At 43.3% G+C, this 15,992-nt stretch overlaps 1 long non-coding RNA gene across 3 annotated transcripts in view; it reads right to left on the bottom strand.

Annotated features, from left to right (window-relative positions):
* Window positions 1–2,420: 2,420 nt before the first annotated feature.
* LOC128330015 (uncharacterized) overlaps window positions 2,421–15,992 on the bottom strand; it is a 42,389-nt gene continuing 28,817 nt past the window's right edge. Inside the window, exons 3-6 of one of the 3 annotated variants that reach the window (XR_008309917.1) lie at window positions 10,792–10,953; window positions 9,843–9,973; window positions 8,716–8,849; window positions 2,421–3,761 (exon numbers count right to left, since the gene is read on the bottom strand). This is a non-coding gene — a long non-coding RNA (uncharacterized LOC128330015). The remainder of the gene's footprint in view (window positions 3,762–8,715; window positions 8,850–9,842; window positions 9,974–10,791; window positions 10,954–15,992) is intronic. The other 2 variants (XR_008309918.1, XR_008309916.1) reach the window with 2 other exon arrangements.

Genomic DNA, 15,992 nt, shown 5'->3' with positions numbered 1-15,992 from the left:
TTTGGGCTTCATTTCCTTATGGAGCAATTGTATAGCTGCATCACTGCTTGCTCATTCTGAAGTCTCGTGACCCTCATTTGGACTCCTTTTCTCCTAACCTCAGATATGATCATTTTGGTGGGACTGCAGGGCCCTGTCAGGGGCTCGCAGTGTTGGGCAGCTGCTGAGAGGCCAGCGGGGTTTTGAGAAGGGCCCATTGCTGATTCCTGAGACCATATTTGTGCCTTTGTGTGGTGGTGCAACTCTCTCAGGGCCAATCCAGGTAGGAGGGGGTTCATGGACATCATTTGCCAAAGGCGTCCCAATCTCTGAAGTTGGCCCTGAGTGGGTTTTTTGTTCATGAGAACATAAGAACATAAGAACAACCCTGCTGTATCAGGCCCAAGGCCCATCTCGTCTAGCATCCTGTTTCGCACAGTGGCCCACCGGATGCCGCTGGAAGCCACAGACAGGAGTTGAGGGTGTGCCCTCTCTCCTGCCATTACTCCCCTGCAACTGGGGAGTTTCTAGTTCTGTCAAATGGGCAGAAATGTTGGCAAAGTTGTAAACCTGCATGTCCTGAGCTTCAATTGGACACCTTAGTCATATCTCTGCATCTACAATAAGTGCCCTAAAGTGGTATATTTGCATAACTCCTGAGTTTAGAAATGGGAGATTAGCTCCTTTGAATCACTGACTACTTGTCAAATACAGTGCTGCCCCTCATTTTTTATAAAACAGGAGGTTTGATGTCAAAATTATAACCAATTATTACATGACAGGAATAAAAAGTCAAGCAATACTTAAATATTGCTTTGCCACATTTTACTCAAGGGTAACATATTCCCTGCTCTTATATGCACGCCATTCATGCTGTCCACTGTTATGTAAATCAGCAAGCGAACTGGGAAATGTCTTGGCAAGGATACTATTAAGATATCAACAAAGGACCAGAATAAGGCCAGAGTCTGCACAAGCTCCCCTCAGCATAGACTGACTCCCTTAGCATTGGCAAGTCTGATTACAGGGCTTATACCACCACAAAGGCTGCAATCCTCATGCCGCTTTCTTGGCATAGTCCCTTTTAAGTCAGCCAGATTACTTCAAAGGAAGTGATTCAAGGCTTTTAACCAAAGTCTCAAGTGAGAGGTCTGTTCAATGTGACAGGATAAGCGGAAGGTATAGTGGCCATGAAACTGGCTTAACTAAAGTAACCTGTAGTTACTTCTGTTTCTACGTCTGCCTTAAATCTGATGATGCTCACAGTGAGTTCTATATCATGATGATAAATGAAGCTTGCATTCAGCGAACACATCTGTCGTTTTTGCATTGGAAGTGGTCCCTTCCCAAAATCCAAGCCTGAAGAGGAAAGAGAATGCCCACAGTGACAGCCTAACATCCCATCCTATGGGCACTGTGCTCTCCTTTATTCTGAGGTAAACTTAATATGCCAAGTTTTGACTCTTAGATGCAAAAGACATTTAATGGATATGTCAGAGACCAAAATGATATGATGAACACATGCACCCAATTCTGCCAGCGCCCCCCCCTCTGAGAACATGTACCATGCTTTCCTGTACTGAATCTTGGGAATTTCTCCCCATGATTTGAAATGTTGACCACTTAGCACTCTGTAGCCATGGAGTGCATTCATACTGGAGGGCCATGAGAAGCTAGCACACTTCCATTCCTTCTGTACCTGGATACACTGTACCTACTTTTTGAAGAGGGCTATTTATTTCAGTGGAATGTATTGCACACATATCTGTGTGGAGGACTGTATCCCAAGGATCATGATCTCAAACAAGGTATGCCCTTTGGTTTCCTGTTCTGCACAGTGATAGATTAATCAATTTACTAAATAGATTGATTGGTGTACAAAAATCCAGTCATCATAAGTATACATTTTGTTTTATATGGCAGAACCAATGCCAAGTGATCCTTTAATTGTACAAACTTTCCAGTCATCATCCATATTAACAATGGGCAGAATCAAGCAAAAGTGAAGACACACTTTGACTTGCATCCATTTATTTCAATGGCACTTTGAGCATGGTTGGTGGTGTGTAGGATTGCAGACTGACTCAATAGTACCCACTTCCTATACACACATCTTTGATCCTCTGAGCATTTTGAAATTCCCTTCAGCTAGGGGTAGGCAACCTTGGTTGTCTAGATGGCCTACATTGGTTTGGGATGATGGGAGTTGTAATTCAACAACAGCTAGAGACCCAAGGTTGTCTACCCCTCTGTTAGGCTACTCAGATAAATTAGGTTGTATGGCAGTGCCTTAGAAAACAACAATAAATATTTGTATACTGCTGTTTTTCAACAAAAAAATCTCAGTGGGTTGTATAGCAAAAGGTATGAGAAAGTGGTTCCCTGTTCCAAAAGGGTTCACAATCTAAAGAATTAACCAAGCATTGATGATTGTCCTAATATGAGAAGATAAAACAATGCGTTGTTTATTAATGCAAACCACAGGCAAAACCACATCAAAATACAGAAGGTATGCATATGTTCTGCTGAGTACATTAGTATTGCACTGTATTTTTTGGACTTGACTTGGGGCACCCATACCAAAACGATTGGCCATTCTGTGCAAGGCAATCAGTGCTCGTGATGGCACCACTCACTGTGGCTCCTGGGAAAATCTTCTTTACATTTCTCTTCTGTAAAACTGTAACTATGCGACTTGCTCTGCTTCCAAATCTCAGTTGATTAATTTAAGAAGTTCTCAGTAGCCTGGAACACTTCATGCCGTATGCCCATGGGTAAGTAAAGGCAGTGGCATGCCGAGACTGAAAGAATGAACAAATTAACGGACAGCCTGCAGCAACTAGCAAATCAATCTGTCCTGACAATAAAAGAGAGGGAGAGAAGCAGGGGGAAAGGAGAGAAGAGGACTTTAAACTCAAATACTTATCTATTTCCACTTGGTTTGAGTAGGATAATAAATTCATCAATTCGAGGTGGAACTGTTAGAAAAACAGATAAGGTGAACACATAATTTACAAATCATAGGAATCCCAGTGGGAGAGGAAGGTAAGGAGCTATCACAGTTCCAGCACTTTGCTACAGAGAATGGCTTGCCATATCCTGAGAGCTTATCATATGACTGAGAAGGGCTCTATAGGAGACCAACAACTGCTCTCCTAAAGTTAATGGAGGGTCAAGGAAAGAGTATTCTTGCCTGCACAAAGCATCAAGGACATTAACAAGTGATTCCCCCCACTCCTCTGAAGCTGCGTGCCCACATGCCCACCTTACACAGGCACAACCATGCTCTCTAAATCCCAGAAAACACACTTTGCAATAAAATAAATGTTCTCACTTAGTGTAGGCTGGCCAAATCAGGAATCAAATTGGCAAACATATACTTGTAACTGAAATGGGTGTAAAAGGACGGATGATGAAATTCAGGTCATTGTTGTTATGCTAATCACATTCAAGGTCACATTAAGGGATGTGACCTTGAATTCGAACAGTAGTCAAACACTACAGGGCAAAATTTTGACTTTGAACAAACTTTGTTGCCCCCCACCCCAGTGCCTTCCGAATGTTGTTTTATATCTACAATTTTAATTGCCATTTTTAAATTTGAAGGATGAAACTACACTGGAGGGGAGTGGTACCAAATTCCTTCAGTTTCAATTACTGTGTCACATTTCATTGTTGCATCAGGATTTTCAACTAGAACTTGAACAAGCAGCACTCCCAGCTGAAAGGAAAAGAGTGGATCTTTTGGCTGTATCCTTTATTTTTCTGAGGTTTCCTTTGGGCTGCAAAACAAAGGAATTATTGTTATTTTCATCTGTATCCTGCTATTCAATGAGTATTCCTACAATGGCTTACAAAACACAAATAATATGAAACAATACAAAACACAATTATAAAAGCCAACAATAAAACTATAAAACAGAAGCATCAGACTAACTCTACCTCTAAAGCACTAAATATGCAAAGCCTCTGGCAGGAAGAGAGGGACCCCAGGGTAGCATTTTGGAGATGCTCCTGTCTGCTGGATTAGATTTGAAAGAAGTGGGGGAACTTCTCTTTTGGGTAAAAACAATCCAGCTGTACTCTTCCGTAAGTACAATGCTGGAAGAATGATGTTTCTTCATGTATATGGGCTGACAACATTTATCTTTTTTCTTTTCAGCCAGCCAAATTGCTGGTGGTGGGGTGGGAGTCGGAGAAGTAGCACACACACACATACACACACACACACACATGGGCACAGTGCAGTCAAAACAAGCTATCATTGTTATACTCTAGCAAAATGCCCATCATTATGACGGGCAGAATGTTTGAGGAGGGAAGCCTGTTTAATGAAAAGACCTCTTGAGTACAGAGTATTTATGTGCATCTTGCATGTCAGATATCCAGGACTAGGGGCTTAGGACCATGGAAAACATGGGTGGGTGGATGCAGTCTGCTGTCCTGGCTTGTGTTGGACATGTTCTTAGTGCAGTGTGCCCTAGTCCAGCACTAAGAGCTATGCTGGAAGAGCATCATTTGAGGAAAGATTGCACATTTCATTTGTATATTGAAGCATAGACTAAAAGTGTCAGAGAGGGGACAGGGATTACCCCCCTCCCCACCTACTTCTGGAGTTCAGGCTCATGATGAAAAAAACAGAACAGGTAAAAGGAAATACTGTTCATCCAATGCAGAGATAATGGGTGGCATTTAGCATAGGATGGGGGTTCTTAATCTTGGGTCTCCAGATGTTGTTAGCCATCGTGACTAGAGATGATAGGAGTTGTAGTCCAACATCTGGGGATGCAAGGTGGGAACCTCTGGCATAGGCACTGGTGATGGCCATTAGTCAGATGGCTGAGACAACTTCACGGAGAAGGATAGACAATTTCATGGAGAACAAGTCTTGCAATTCATGGAGGATAGGTTTATTGGCCATGAAAATCAATGGAGCCTCCATGGTCAGTGACAGTAAACCTTTATATATGAGAAGCTAAGGACATACAGTGGAGTAGGTCTGTTGCCTTCATAGCCTGTTTGTAAGCTTTCAAGAGACACATGGCTGGCTACTGTTGAAAACAGGATGCTGGACTAGATGGACCTTGGTCTAGTCCAGTAGGATTCCTTTTATGTTCTTATTGTCCTGCACCAATTTCCATTAAAATGAATGGAAATAGTGGAACACTTGCTTGTGTAGGCACCTGGTATTCTAGGGTATACTTCTTCTGAACATGGGGGTTCCATTTAGCTGTTGTGGCTAACAGAACTATTATCCATGCTTTAACCTTTTAAAAAAGTCATCAGACTAGTGCACTCTGTTCTTGTTCAGCACCTAGGACTGCCCTGGAATAAGATGAAAGATGTATATTTCAATTGTATATTTAAGATTACACTAAAAGTGTCATAAAACCTTACATCACAATGGTGGATACCAGGCAAGAATCAGGGTTCATATTGCACTTCATTTCTGATGCTACTTGTGAATCTTTAGACTCTGCAGTACCTCAATTGCTTTAATGCTGATCCACCAGTTCGCTTAGCTCGAAATTATCACTTGTTAGCATTCACTTAGCTCACAATTATCACTTGTTAGCATTGATTGTTAGCTCGCAATTATCACTTGTTAGCATTAATGGATTACATGTGTAATCAAAGAGGTTAGTTTAGCTGGTGTCATACCAAGTTATATTTTCCAAGTATTAGTTTTTTTAAAAATCCCTATAGTCATTTGGCTTAGAAATATTGCTAATTAAATGAAGGTGAAGAATGTCAGGATTTTGGCAAGTGTTCAGGAAGCTCACAAAATGTCATGGGAGTTACATGCAAGTTGCAGACCCAGTGAAGTGTACATGTACATCTCCTTCAACATCAATAACCGCTGTTAAATGGATGCTTATTCCATAGTTATATTGTTAATTTTGTCATGATCTAACTTCCAAACCAGGTCTTTAACTCACTTTACGATAAATTATACACAGCCTTGCTAAATTTGCAGGACAAAATCCAGCCCCGGTGAAAGTGCATACCCATTTAACTCAATGATATTATTCCCACTTCCATTACAATTAAATACTGCCCTCTAGGTGAATGTGCTTTTTCTTCTTTTCCATCTCCCTTGCTAGGGGATGGAGAGAGTTGAATCTTTCTTAATATAGCTACCACTGAATATAAATGTAAAAATATTTAAATTGATGCTATGATGCATGTGCCATACTGAGTTCTCTGCTTGGAGTCTGAGACACTTGTGCCCTCACTGATCTCCAAGCCTTAGAGTATGTAGTCCCCGAATAGATGCATAAGACAACTTGCCCTTGACCAATGCTGCAATTTTAAATCCTATCTTCACTCCGATTAGAGTAGGAAATTATATATAATATAAAACATTTAGGGAGGCAAAGCTCCTTTCTTGCTGTCTCTTGAATTGAGCAGTCAGACAACTGAAACTGAGGTTGCATGTGGCATGTATCAAATAATCCACTGTAGCCTCATCAAATATTTCCTTCAGGCAGAATTTAGTAATCCCCGATATCCCACCTGACATAAATCAGCAAATAATGTGATACTTTCTATCTTCCTCCAACTTTGATTGCTTACCCTGGTATAGAATGGTTTGAAATCCCACCCTTCTTAAATTAGTGTCATACAGGAAATGCACCTAAAATATGTAATACCACAGTGAATTGTATTTATTATTTTTAAAGAATGGTATTGCTCCAAGTCTATAATATAGTCCAGAGAGTTATTTTCCCCATATATAAAACATTTATTATTAGAACATGTAGGGCACAATACATCCTCCTACAGAAACAGCTCCTCCTATGAGAAAGGATTGCTATAGGGCTCAGTGGAGCTCTTTTGTGTCCTTCTCCCTCCCGGTCAGCCTCTGGGCATGTGAACATCACAGCATGCACACAGTCCATAAATGGGAGGCCAGTGCACACCTCCTCAGTGATCTACTCATCCCTCTTCCTCACCTCACCAGCCTCTTGCTGCTAACCAGGAAGGGGAAGCAGGCAAGATAGATTTCTTGAGCTCTATAGTTATCCCCTCCTCACTCCTGGAGCTGTGCAGGACGTAGCATTACTCCTGCTTTGCTACATACTCCAACATCAATAACCGCTGTTAAAAATGGATGCTTATTCCATCATTATATTGTTAATTTTGTCATGACCTAACTTCCAAACTAGGTCTTCAGCTATGTAGTGGAGTACGTAGCAAAGGAGGCATTATTTGTGCCCTCAAAATCCAGGCACCAATCCAAGTCACAGTGATGAGTAGCTGAGTTCCACCCATGGAAACCAAAGGGCTTCAGCACACCTAACTCTGTGTATGGCCCTAGTTTGCCCATGAGTGTATTCTGCACTGGGCAGCTTGTTCTGTACTGGGAGTTGCCATTGCAGCAACTCCTGAGCCTAGTCTCATACAGTGGCAGAGCAAGGTTGGAATCGGTGGCCCAGGGGCAAACTCTGAAGCACAGCCCCTGGCCCATCCCCTTGGCTCACCTCCTGCTTGCTGCTCACTCCCACCTGCCTCACTTGCCACCCATCACCCAGACCCCCTTCACTCGCCCCCTGCTGCCCACCCCCTGCTCCCTTTTGCTTGCCCCCTTCACTCACTACTTGCTGCAAGCCCACTCACACCACTCACCCCAGCTGCCAGCAAGAGCAGGCCTGTTTTCACTGGGAATGGGGCTACACTGGCACAGAGTTAGGGTGAGGACAGCTGCCCAGCGGCAGCACGGTGGTGGCAGGGGGATGTGAGGTGAGGGCAAGCACCCTAGGGGGCAAAGGGGGAGGTATCAAGCATGGTAGCTCCCGGGCACGCACAAGCACCCATGGCCCAGGTGCACTGACTATGCCACTGGCCCCATATCATTTGGCACTGCAGCAGCTCATGGGTTGAAGTGGTGCATTAGAATGAACAAAGAAATTGAAGTCAGTTAACAGTTCTGAGTTAAGAAAAGGAGAATAATGTGATGTACTCTCACTAGGAAGCATGCCCCACAGAATTAATTGGGCTTCATAATCACCATGCATTGCATGTTCACTTTTTTTTTTTACTTCTCTGCAAAAAGCTAAAGATTTTGGTTCCCCAGTAAAGCCACTGGAACACACGTGTTCCAAAAGGACATTTGTACTGGTCTGCCTGTCCTTTTGGTGGCTTATGGCCCTAGATTCTACTCTGGCTTTCATGTGCCTGTGCCTTTAAATGATTACATTTCTCATGTTAGTGTAAATCCTGTCCCCTATACATGGGTGATGTCATTAATCTTGTTTTACACCATGATATATTGCTAAATGACACCATGCATTGTGCATGTATTGTTACTCAGCTCACATGCTTAGCGAAGACAGTGCCAGCATGAGGAATGCAGACCTCAAGCCATCTTCAAAATATTTCTCTTTTAAAACGCTGAGAAAGTGAAGTCAAACATGAGGACAAACTGTCTCCCCACCCACCCCCCCGCCACACACACACCCCTTACTGTAGATGGGAATTACAAAGTGGATGGTAACTTTCTTAAGGAAACTTGCCAGGAGTTTAAAATAAATAGTCCATTCACATTTTTACAAAAGCCCAACCCAATTCATATTTACTTAGATATAAATGCCATTGATTTCTGAAAGACTTCATTCCAGAAGAATGCTTAAGATTTCCGCTTTAGGCTGTTTTCACAAGGGACACAAACCTTTCATTTTATGTATTTATTACCTTGACATCTCACCTTCCATCATGGAACTCAAGGTACCTTACCTGAGGTTCCCAGGCAGTGCATCCATGCACTGACCACACCAGACCCACTTACGCATCAATAAGGTGGCTCCATCATGTGCCCTCAGACCACACCCAGGGATCAATCTCTCTTGTTTGTAATCAGAATGCAACATCTACAAAGAACAGAATGATGTACACATACAATGGACAGGGGATTGGATCTAATACATGGGTTTCTGCAACTTTCCCTCTCACAGTGGCAACATTCAGATGTTACTTTGGGATAGGGATGCCCAACCTTGGTCCTCCAGCTATTGTTGAACTGTATCTCCCATAGTGGCCGGTAGTCAGGGATGATGGGAGTTGCAGGCCAACACCTGTAGGAGGGCCAAGGTTGAACACCCCTGTTCTGGAACAAGTCTTCTTCCAGATCTTGTTCCAAAACAATACTATGTTTGGGAGGAAGGGAAACTGTGGATTCTACCTCAGGGGATAATATTAACTGGGCTCGTAACTTAAAACAGTTGGAAAGAAGAAGGCTGCCCATTGTTCTGGGAGCTGAAATTTCCCATGGTTTTGCATCGTCAGTGCTGTGGAGAATAGCAGGATTGGCCTAACTGGCATGAATGAGATGGTCTACAATGGGTAATTTGAGATATTGAAATTCCATGTTGTTTGTTCAGGTTGTAACCATGCCTTCGTCTTTTCTATATGCTGCATTAGTGTGTGGTAATGATGAATTTGGAACCACAAGTGTTACCATGCACAGTAGGTGTTCTATCATCTGCCCGCATTAAACTATCCATGTGTACTGGAGCTGTTGCCAGTTCTTGAGCCCTTTAAATAAAGAGCTGGCAGTAAGTCAGTCCTTCCATAGCGACTATATTCGTAGCTGCAATCTACTGCCGTCAGTCAAACTAAATAAACCATCAAGAATTCCAAGCTAGAAATGAGCTGCTGGTGGATCTCATTATCATGTCCTCTCTGAGGTCAGATTATCGGTAAATGCAATATTTTCACCACTGGTGGATTTGCAACCACTACTGGAATTAGATTTCAGGGGGAGACAAGCACCTCACTATTGCTGATAGTGACAAAACAAAAATCACTTTAGAAAATATTTTTTTAAATGAGCATTACAAAGGTTTGCCATTTTGTTTTCTTACCACAGCTCATAGGAAAATCTGTCTGTCATTTCCCCTTCTTAATTGGCCTCTGTGCTTCTCCGTACCTTTCACTGATTGGGAAATCCACTCCTCTGGTACAAGGTTTTATTATTCCAATCTGTCTTGTAACCCTGGAATCAAATGGTAATACGTGAAATGCTGAGTCATGTGTCAGCACAGTGCAGTTGAATGAACCATCGCACATTGGAGGGGAAGCCTATGTTTCAGTCCAAGAAGTCTTTAAAGTGGGCCATTTTGTAGACTTTGGTCAAAGATGAAAAACCTCCTTTATTTAATTGCATTCCAAAGCAATGTTGGGGTTTCAAAGGTGACCTGGATACCGAACACAGCACATAAGCAAATGATGTTTCTCTTTATTTCCTTACACTTTCTCAAAGGGAGAAATCCAAACACAAAGTCCTGATGAATCACTGTTGCACAGCTTTGATCTCACTTCCTCTCCCCTTTGCCATGACAATTGTAAGACATTCCCAGGAGGCTTCGGTAGCAGGTAAGGGCAAGGGTAGGTTATGTGTAGAACTTAGAAGTCATTCACCCAATAAAAAATGTGTTCTGCCTGGATTTGGGACCTGTACGTGCTCCCAATTTTTGGTTGTGGGGAAGTAGGAGGAAAACCTGGGTAGAAGTGATTGTGTGGAAGCAAGGTAGGAGGAAAACCTGGGCAGCTTTTCCTCCTACCTTGCTTCCACACCATTATTTATATCCTGGTTTTCCTCTTACCTTGCTTCCACACAACCAAAAACTGAGAGCACACACAGCTCCCAAACCTGGGTAGAACACAGTTTTTGATTGTGTAAATGACCTCTTAGTATTTTGTACATCAGTAGGTGTTTTGTCCTAGGGGGTAAATCAACTTTGGGTTTCAAGTGTTATCTATTTTGAGGCCTTGGGATGAAATGATTTAGAAATGAACATAAATATTACTCACTGCCACTCTGGCCGTTATCTGTAGCACTCATTTACAGCGTGGAGGTGGCGGTGCAGTGTCCTACCAGTCTCCATCTTTTGTGTGTACAGGAAGGATTCAGGAAAGCAGGTTGTTTGCTTAAGCTGTTCTTCCAAACGTCCTTTCCTTGGTATGAGTGGATATCTGAGGGCAGAGAGAAGAAAGAGCGACAGAGATGGAGAGGATGCCAGTCTGCTAACATGCAACCCGGCATCCTGTCTGGTACAGACTTTGATGATTGACACACTTCTTCCTCCAAGTTAATGGCACCCATCCTTCTAAACTCCTTTGGGGCTGTTTGAGATTGACCCTCACTCAATCAACCACATACTTTGAGCTCACCCTGCATATATACAAGACCTAATCGTTTTATGGTTTCACAGGAGAGAACACAGAAAACAAATGATGCCTAATGCGTCTTGTTACTCTTATATATATTAAGAGGCTGACTTTAATAGGAGCCCTCTAGTTCAAGGTTTCTTAACCTTGGGCCACCAGATGTTAGACTACAACTCCCATCATCCTCAGCCACAAAGGCCATGTCTGGGGATGATGGGAGTTGTAGTCCATCAACATCTGGGGGCCCAAAGTTAAGAAACCCTACTCTAGTTTAAATGGACTGTAGATTAAACTCACTAAGGCCTGGTTCAGATCTAATGCAGAGTCAAGACTGAATCATGTCTTAGGACACGCCAGGTTCTCTCATTATATACACACTTCTAGAACCATAGAATTCTAGGGTTGGAAAGGTCCTTGCAGGTCTTCTTGTCCAACTTCCTGCCCAAGGCAGGGAACTGCTACACTAGGTAATCTTAGATATTCTAGCAGAGTTTCCAAATAAAGCTGGACCTGAAGACACGACGAGAAGTGGAGAGAGTGCACCCCCATGGTTTAGGGACATTGTGCGATGCCAGACTGGTATCCTGGTTCTGAGTTAACATCTGAACCAGGCCAATGGTGGCAATCTTATGCACACAGACCTAGAAGTCAGCCCCACTGGTCACAGTGGGGCTTTATTCGGAAGTAAACAGGCAGAGGAATGTGTTGTGCACACTTGGTGAAAAAGCTCCATTCAGCTTAGTGGGGGAATACTTCTGTCCGAGCAGGCTGCAACTCTTGTAGGTCATCTGCATGACCAGTGATGATGGCGTGGGGTAAGGGGTGGGCTGGTGGGAGGCAGACCTAAATTTATTTCAAAGACTCTGCTGCTTGCACGACACACAAGCTGCACCACAGCAAGCATCGGAGCGGGAAGCCAGAGGAGAAAGTTCTTGGGCATCCCTCCATGCACCACGCCAGGAGGGCAGTGCATTGAGGGGTTTTCCCTCAGGCAGGTGCTCTTGCCACCCAGATCTGTGTGTGCATAGGCTGCCGGCAGCCCCCCCGCCCACACACACATGCACTCACGGGTAATTGGGTAGAAGGGCGCACTCATGCCTTTCTACCTAGGGAATTGCTCCACCAGTAGGGCTGCGGAAGCCAATTGCTTGTGTGAATAGCCTTTTGGTCCACTTTCCAGTAGGCTTATGAGATCACCCGGAATTCCGTGTGTGTGTCTGTCTGTCCGTCCGTGTGTTCGTCCCCCACTATAAACTTCGCAATACCTGGACCAATATGAACCAAATTGGATACAGTTGTAGCGACACATAGGGACACCTCGACGGCATAGTTTGTGATGATGCCATCCACCCCAGTTCAAGATGGCAGCTGTGTAAACCTTTGAGGCGCAAGTGGGCTAACTTGTGAACCGCCTAACCAATTTGAACCAAATTTGCTACAGCTGTAGGGACCCACAGAGATGCTTCAACGACATAGTTTGTGATGATGTCATCCACCTCGATTCAAGATGCTGGACGCAAGTGGGCTGACTTGTGGACTATCTAACCAATTTGAATCAAATTTGGTACAGTCGTAGTGAGTGACACACAGGGACACCTCAATGGCGTAGTTTGTGATGATGTCATCAACCCCAATTCAAGATGGCAGATGCATGATCATTTGAGGCACAAGGGAGCTAACTTGTGAACTGCCTGACCTATTTGATCCAAATTTGCTTCAGCTGTAGGGAAACATATGAACACCCTTGCAGACGTGTGAACATTTGAGGTGCAATTGGGCTAATTTGTGAACTGCCCAACCAATTTGAAACAAATTTGCTACAGGTGAAAGCACACATAGGGACCCCTCAAGGGCATAATTTGTGATGATGTCATCCACCCTGATTGAAGATGGCCGACACATGAACATTTGAGATGCAAGTGGGAACTAATTTGGGCCAAATTTGGTACAATTGTAGTGAGTGACACACAAGGCACCTCAATGGCGTAGTTTGTGATGATGCCATTAACTCCAATTCAAGATGGTGGAGGCATGAACATTTGCAGTGCAAGTGGGCTAACTTGTGAACTGCCTAAGCTATTTGGACCACAGTTTATTCCAGTTTATTCCAGTTTCCGGCTGGACCACAGTTTATTCCAGTTTCAGGGATTGTGAAAGGAAAGTGGGCAGATTAGTTCTTACTAGAACAACTTGTTTCTGCTAAACAGACCTTTCACTGATACCAGTATTACTAAATCAGGCAACCTATAAGGATGGCTTTGCTATGCTACAGCCCCTACCCCCCTTTTTTGTATCTCTGATGCTTCTCTAGCATTCAAGTGAAAGGAATATATGAAGCATGCATCCCCAGTTATTTCTCATAACCTTCTTAAAGGCAACACACCTGTGAAAAGCAATGTTGGATAAGCATGTTATTGGCAATGACCAGAAACATATGCTTTGGATGTGCATTTTGTATACATAAGGCAGAGAACAATCCTTAACAAAAGCCTGTGGATGTGGCATGGTAAATGCATGTCCCAGGCTGCCCTAAGAACTTGAATGTAACCAATAACCAGGAAATAACTATGTTGAAATGCTTGACGTGTCATTCTTGTCTCGTTTTAGATATCCGGAGTCAACGACAGAAGGCGGCATCCCTTTGGGAAGATGTGCTGCCATGTTACCTTTGTGTTTGAAAGTGATTGACTGCAAGAGTTCAAATAATTTATAATACAGACATTATTGTTTGAGTGTGGCATGGATTTGTGACTTTCAATAAATTAGAAACATGGAATCTTATGAATGATCATGGCTGGGTGGGGGTGCGGAGAAAAAGAACAGAAAATACTGTGTTGAGACTAGAGACAGTGCTAGTCAAAAGTGCTGTAAGGAATTAAGCCAAACCAGAGAGAGAGAAGACCAAACAGATAAAAAGACCAAACTATCTCGCATCAATCTTCCCGACCTTCTCATATATCAAACAAAACTTGTCCAGGTTCTAGTCCATTATTTTGGGCTGGGATATACAGCTGTTGCTTTTTTTGGTTCTAGAATTATGCACTACCAAAGAGCTATGGTCATATTTTCATTGCACTTTCCGTGGGTAAAAAATATGCACACTGTTTGAGCTGCACAGAACTCTCCCGCTATCTGATGGACTATATTATTTGAAAGCTCACATGCTCAGAATTTTAGAGTTGGAAGGTATCTTGGAGTTCTTCTAGTCTAACCCACTGCTCAGTGCAGGAACTTGACAGAGCGTCCCTGGCAGATGATTGTCTGCCTCTTCAAAAACCTGTTTCTGTTAATGCAGCCAAAGACTGCATTCGGTTTTTTAGCAGTCGCATCACATTGCTGGCTCATGTTCAGTTTATTGTCAATGAACAACTCCTGTTTATTGCCTGTGCTCTGTGCATTAGCTTATGGAGATCTGAGACCATGGGTATCACCATCTTCTAGCTTACTTGCTGTAGTGACGTGCGAATTTCTGTGCACTGTTCCCCCATTTTTCTTCCACTTGTGGCACATTTTTTTCCTTGTACAAGTACTTGGTTTCATTAGTCCTCATGAAGTGCAACCCATCTAGTTCCAGAAGTTGTGCATATAAGTAGCATAGGCTGTAGTCCAAGGCATCATCCTTGTAGTGGTTTCTCAACAACACCATCTTTGTAAGTCAACTGTTTACTTGCAGGATCCTGCATTTTCTTCCTGCATTTTGACCTTTCATGGGAAGAATAAATGAAAATACCACTTGTTCCCCCCAACTCCTTCACTTTCCTACCCAGTGCCTTAAAGTCCTAATAGATACTCTTACATCAAAGGTTCATTCTATAAAATATTTCACTCTAACTATTTAGTTGTGTGATATTGTTTCAGTTGCTCACAAGTTTGCTGTTCCCTGTTTGGGATGTGTAGAAAACTGGCTTGGCCTGTTTGGTTCGAATTCGAACCCAAATCAAACCAGGGTGGGTAGACTTGGTTTTGGTTTTGCTTGAACCTTCCCTTGGTTCTGTTTGAATTCGAATCCAACTCAAACTGGTTCTAAAAGGTTCTACATAGGGTATAATTGAGGACTTGAACTGGCCCATTATTCCCTATGCAGAGCACTTAAGGGCACAAAACCATTCAGCAATCCAACCTGTGTGACCTGACCTGACCTAGTGACCTGTGTGTGGACTCGTGGATGCTGTTCTGAATGGAATCCTATGAATGTATTGGAAAAAACAGAAAGAAAATAAATAAAAAATTCTTCTAAAAAATTGATTGTTTGGTTGGTTGATTAATAATTTTTTTAAAAATCCATGAAGCCCACCGGCTTGGGGCTCCCAGTGGGTGTTGTGGACATACCTGCCTTGCCCCCAAACCCACTTTGGGGTACCCAGGGACCCCCCAAGGGGGCATATGGGGCAGCCTAAAATCCCCATTATTCCCTATGGGGGAAATACACAAAATGTAAAAATATCCAGAAATTCATTTAAAATCGTAGGAGTGTCCAATTGCTTTGGGGTTTGGTGGGTGGTAGGCACCCATGGGCGCCTACCACCCACCCCAGTGTTGTCCCCCTAGGTCCTCTGCATAGAGGATAATGGGCCGGTTCAAGTCCCCATTATACCCTATGTAGAAACTTTCAGTTGCCATGTGGTTCCTGTGGTAGTTGGGACCCATGGGTGCCTACCACCCATCCTGGTTTTGTGCCCCTAGCAGGCTGCATTCCAACAGGCAGTGACTCAACTAAAAAGACACCAGGCTGTAAACCAAAAACAAACACAGAGACAGACCTGCCAGTGCCAGCCAGGCCAGCACAACTGTAAAACCAAGGAAACCAAACCAAACATCAACTACTACTGCTACTGCCACAAACA

This window comes from Hemicordylus capensis, chromosome 1, assembly GCF_027244095.1.
Source record: "Hemicordylus capensis ecotype Gifberg chromosome 1, rHemCap1.1.pri, whole genome shotgun sequence".
Lineage (NCBI taxonomy): Eukaryota > Metazoa > Chordata > Lepidosauria > Squamata > Cordylidae > Hemicordylus > Hemicordylus capensis.
Note: the sequence above shows the minus strand (reverse complement) of the source record. Positions and strands in the feature narration are given on the sequence as shown.